We start from the raw sequence: 6,356 nt of genomic DNA on the forward strand, positions 1-6,356 counted from the left end.
CTTAAAAATATATTATAATTTACCGAAATCCCATTTTCGGTAACTCATCACAATAGAGTAAAATCGTACAAATAAAAATGACGTCAAATGGTTCAACCAAATAAACAATTGCATGCACGTTATTTAAAACAAAGGTCCACTCACTAGTTAGGCCTAAGCCTGAAGTCGGTCGGAGGTCTCTTCTGCTCGAGCCTTCTCGCGTCCTGTTCCAAAACATAAATAATTCCTTAAATAAAATCCCAACGTTTAAAGAAAATAGGCATAATTAAATATGAGCTTCTCGCGCTCAACCATGCCTATCGTCCTAAATCTTAACTTCACTGCCAACCAAAAATCTCCATAAATACCGACATCCTCAAAAATCACCTTCCAACGTCCTAATCATAAAAATAATCCAATGGCCGGATTTTAACTTATTAATCCGCCAAAAATACCAAATTTTACAAATTCCAAAACCTAACCAAAAATCCTCCAAAAATTCCTAAATTCACCTCAATAATATCCCCTTAATATTCTACATCAAAAACCACAAAATTTCCTAAAACAGCGGCGGCGGCCGGCGACCAACTCCGGCGACCTGCAAATGCTACCAAATTTTAACAGAATCTTCCTCTCAATCTCCTCTACAACTTTCCTAGCTAGCACAAACACCAATTCCAAGCCTAACTATGGTAATCGAATCAAAACATCCATAAATCCCTAAAACTTTCAATTATACAAACCACCCTAACGAAATCGAATTTAGCCGAATCCTTTTGAGGGATTACTCACCTAGATGAGGGCTACAAGTTGAGCCAAAAATCACGACCTATGATGGCCGGAAGACGGAGCTCCGGCGAAAAACCCTTTCCGGCAGTCGAACCTTTCGGGGTTGACCGCTCCTTCACGACGGTGTTCCGCGCGCGTGCACCGGTCTAGGATGAGAGAGGAAGAGGCAAGGATCCGAACGGGACCAGTTTGGCGGTCGGTGGTGGCCGGACGGCGGCAGACGGCGGTGGTGAAGTTTCCGGGCGGAGAGAGGAGAAAATCGGGTGGGAGGAGAGAGAATCGGGAGGAAAAGAGAGAAGTGAGGGGAGAGAAATATATGGGCTTGGCCCAAACCGGTCCACACCACTTATAACCCAATCTTCCAAAATTTAACACCCCAAAATAATACCCCAATAAAACTTACATTTTTAATTGATAACTTTTACATGCTAACTCTGATTTTAACGCGTAGCATGTCTACGAACTCGTAATAACATCCTCTACGACTTTCATGAAGAAGGTTTTCCCAAATTCCATACGGAAGAAAAAGTCAACTTTGGAGTCTTAAATAGTAAACGGTTACTTAAAACGGTAAAAGACCAAAATATTACCAAAGTAAATAACCGTAAAATAACTTAAGAACCGGGGCGTGACATTTAGCGCATGCATGATATTAAAATCAAAGGTCCACTCACAGTGCTCGGCTATGCTTGCCGACGGCCCGAGGCTTCCTCCAAATGATCCTCCTCACGTCCTGAACAATAAATAATCATTAAGCCTCCAAACCAGGACAAAACTTTAATAAAATTTCCGAAATAAAAAGGAAGCCTATAATTTCATTTCTCTTGCCCAACTTCTCCACTTTTTACCTAATAAGGCTCACAGTACTCCGCACTTACTGAAAGCTATAATTTAACCTTTTTAGACTTTAAAACCTGCTAAACCAACTGCCGGATTTCCATTCGAATAACCGTCTAAATCCTTTATCATTGATAAATCCCAAACCTTATCAAATCTCCTCCAAATATTCCCAATTATACTTCATTAAACTCCTCTCATTAAAACAAACCCAAAATCATGAAAAACTGCCCCTAAAGGGCGCCGGCGGCGGCGGTCGGCAGCCGGATTCCGGCGAGGGCCAATGGTTCTCAAATTTTCACAGAATATTCCTCTCATCATGCTCAACAACATTCATAACTAGCACTTAGTCCATTTTTAAGGCTAACTAGGGCAAACGAATCAAAACTTCCATAAATCCCTAAAAACTTCAATTATACATTTCTCCATAACAACAATGAAATAGACTAATTCCTTTTGAGGGAATACTCACCTTGATGAGGGCTACATGATGAGCCAAAGATTCTGACCTATGGTGGCCGGAGGTGGGATTTCCGGCAAAAAGCTTCCCGGCGTCTCTGGCGAGTTTTCTCCTCTTCCGACAGGCTAACGGCTCGGGGGCTAGGCCGGGGAGAGAGAGGAGGTGATGGGGGTCAGAACTGGGGTGGGCTGGTAGCTGGTGGCTGGCCGGACGGCGGCAGCTGGCGTTGGAGACTTCCGGGGGAATGGGGGCTCGGGAGAGAAGGGAGGAAAGAGAGAGAGAGAGTGAGTGAGGGAATGAGGGGTGAGTGGGGGGGTGTTGGGCTGCCCACACCCGGTCCATAAAACTTAAACCCAAAAATATACCCATTTAATATTTACCCCCTTTTTCCATCTCATAAAATTACTCTCTTATTTCATAACTTTTTCATGCTAACTCCGATTTTAATACATAGCATGTCTACGAACTCGTAAAAACGTCCTCTACGACTATCATGAAGAAAGTTTTGCCAAATTCCAAATGTAAGAAAAAGTCAACTCTAGGGTCCTTAAGTGGTAAACGGTGACTTAACACGGTAAAAGACTAAAATAATACCAAAGTAAATAACCGTAAAATAACTTAAGAACCGAGGTGTGACATAAACACTTAATTAAACATAAATCAGCTGTCTCCAAAGTCCAAATACAAATGAAACAGAGTGGTCTTTGCTTGGTTTGATTACCCCGGTTTTATGCTCTAAGTGTTCTCTGTGTTGTTCGGATGTGGAAACGGTGGACCATCTCTTTTTACATTACCCTATAACAATGACTATTTAGAATTGGTGTCTGAGTGTTTTTAACATGCAAGCTCCCTCAGAGTGGTCTCTGCTTGGTTTGATTATCCTGGTTTCTGTGATGGCCTTTCACGTTCGGGTAAGCTGCTTTGGAAGTTAGTTTTCTGTAATTTGCTATGGTGTTTGTGGGATGAAAGAAATAAGTTGAGGTTTGATGGAAAAACTTTTGTTCAACAAGATTAAAACACTCTCTTATTCTGGCATTAAAAGATTATGCTACTATTTATTTAAAGTCTGAGATTGCTTATCCATCTGCGCTTCCTATAATTTTAGCTTTTAGGATTTCTCCTCTATAAGCTAGAGCTCCATGTTTCCTTCCTGTGCTTTGGAAACGCCCTCCAACTTCATGGTTAAAAATAAACATTAATGGGTCTTTTCAGGGTGAGAATCAGACAAATTTTGACGGCGTTTTTTAGGATAATAACGACATTTTTTTGGGTGCATTCGCCTCAAATGTGTCTGCTCAAAGTGCACTTGAGGTTGAAGTGTTGGTAGTAATGGAAGCAGTTCAGATTGCTATAGACCGTCTTTGGACTCATGTTTGGCTTGACACAGACTTTACTCTGGTAATTCACTACTTTAATTTCCCTCTATTAATCCCTTGGAAACTTCGTATTCAACTGTTGAATTGCTTGCACTTAGTTAAGCAATTTAACTTTCGAATCAATCATATTTATGGAGAAGGAGATAAGGTAATCGATATGTTGGCAGTCTGTGGAGCGACTCAGCTAGGGAAATTATGGTGGGAAACCCCTCCTGACTTTATTGGAGATTACTATGCAAGGGACATGACTTCTTCAGTTTTCTATTGTAGCATTTAGTTTTGGTTGAGATTTTGTTTCGAGTAGCCGGAAAAAAAAACACATATATACATATACATGCATAATTTTGTATGTATATAGACATTGATTGAATTCTAGCATGAGCCATGCGTCAATTCTTGCATTGCAGAAACAAAGATGCATGCATATTTGTCCCTATGCCAACATATATTATCATTTCCCTTCAGTTGATGATTGACATGTTTAACATGCCAACATTTGGCAGTACTATAGTTGTGAAAAGTGTATCAGGACACTACTTCCTAAAATTTTGCTTGAAACAAAAAATAAAACTAAAGTGAAAATCTGAAAATTCATGTAGTTTTATTCATTTTTATACAGGTTTAGCTACTACTGTAACATCCAGCTTCCATTTTTGTTTCTTAGAACTCTTTCTGAACCAGAATGAATTAGAGTGGACTGGATTACTAGGTTAGGTTGCTTGATGGTTGTTTTCGAACAAATATAAAATTGGTTAATTTTCTTTAGTGAAGTGATATTGGTGATGATGATTTCACACGTAACAGTGAAATACTTAACAAGAAATAAGTGATACTGATTTAATTTTCATTCTGTTAGTAGAGTTCAATATCATTTGGTCTATTGGTATCTAGTGAGGCATTTCTCTCCAATAAATGTTTGTAGAGGTCATAAGTTTGACACCCTCTCTTCCATTGATACAAAAATAAGTTAAGGTTTAGAGAATAAACCATAATCGGCCTTAAACGCTTATTGGAATTTAAACGTCTAGTGTGGTTAAAACCAGTTCTGTCAGGATTAGTCTATTGTTCCTTCTGTCTATGTTTCACCAGTAATGTTAATGAAGATGGTGTAAAGCCTCAAATTATAAAAGTAAAGCTTTAGTGACTAACAACTAATTTATGCTCTTGGATAATCTAGATAAGGACATATTCTGAGTCTCAGTTCAACTAGATTTTCCACTGCGTAACGATTTACTACAGCAAGATGATAATCATCATATTACATTTTTTCAAGTACCTGTGTAGACTGTTTTTCTGGTTTTTGCTGGTTTAGCATGCGTAATTACTATTGTCATTATTTGCTTAAGTTCCTTTAATTTTTTTTGTTTCCTTGGGGTACAGTAGAATGCCAAAACCAGGAGAAAAACAATCCACATTAAGAACAACTCGAGACCATAACAACCTAGTAGCATCAGATGCAAGCAACTTGAATACAAATTGAGGAGGAATCAAAGATACGAAGACCATTTGTTTTCTGTTTTAAACTTAATTACATCACAAAAGTAATTTAAAGTTACCTACATGTAAAAGGCACATTCTTGTACATCAATCAATCGGTGGTCGAAATGAGCAAGTATTTTCAGAAGGTAATGAGATTATGATGATGGTCCTTGAGACTGACTAGTTAAAGGTGTCATTGGCATGTCACTTTGTTTTGAGTAATGCTAGGTGAACCACCTTTTTAGGAACCACCTAGAGACCACCTTACGTGACAACTGATATGGCACTGACATATCATCAAACCATGATTTCTTATGTTTGATATTCAACTTTTTTCTTAATTACCAAAATTCATTTTTATTTTTACTTTCTTATTAATATCTTTTAAACCCTAATCTCTCTCTTAGATCTAATATGCTTCTGCATCGTGACGTCGTTTGTTTTCTTTCTCTCCTCCTCTCACATTGATCTCCTCTCAACCCTCTTACCTACTCGCAACTGATCGATCGACACTTTTAAATCAGATTTCCGTTACCTCACAAGCATCGGCGACAAAATCTTGGCCCTGTACGTATGAAATATGAATAGGTAGTTGGGAATTAGGGTTCACAGAGAATTGGATTTGGTAAGGAGAATTGGATTTGAATTAGATACAAATAGGTAGTTTGGAATTAAGGTTTACGGAGAATTGGATTTGAATTAGAGTTCATCATGTATATTTGTTTGATGCTAGAAAATTGATTTGATGCAGTTAGCACAAGCGATCTATAGTTCGACTGCAAATCTTGTTGTTGTTATTGTTAGGGAAAATGCCAATTTAGTATTAATTTAAGCCTCTTATTTCTCATTCCAATGACAATCTTTTTCATTAGCCCATTTCAATATAAGGTAACATTTTTTATGCCCAAATGCACAAATCTTTATGCCCAAATGCGCAAATCTTTACTAAAGTCTTAACAAACCATATTATTTTAAAACTATTTTGTCCTCACCTCTTAAACATGCATAGAGAGAGAAAATGAAAGAGAGAATACTTGGCGCGAATCTCACCAGACTCTGGTCACCGGCTGCTGGACTCCAGTCACCGGCCGTCGGACTCTGGTCACCAGAATTTCCACTGTAAGTCTGTAACTAGTTACTTACCCCCAATAACCAGTTAATGACCCCTAATAACCAGTTACTGACCCCCAGTAACCAGTTACTGACTATTTACTGACACCCAATAACCAGTTACTGACCCCCAGTGACCAGTTACTGACACTCAGTAATCAGTTACTGACCCCAGTAACTGAGTTACTGATCCCTAATAATTAGTTACTGACTCCCAATAATCGATTACTGACCCCAATAACCTTGGTTACTGACCCCAATAATCAAATAATTTGTTACTGATCTCTAGTAATCGAGTTACTGACTCTAGTAATCCCTAATAATCA

Source organism: Fragaria vesca, linkage group LG2 (genome assembly GCF_000184155.1).
Source record: "Fragaria vesca subsp. vesca linkage group LG2, FraVesHawaii_1.0, whole genome shotgun sequence".
NCBI classification, from domain to species: Eukaryota; Viridiplantae; Streptophyta; class Magnoliopsida; order Rosales; family Rosaceae; genus Fragaria; species Fragaria vesca.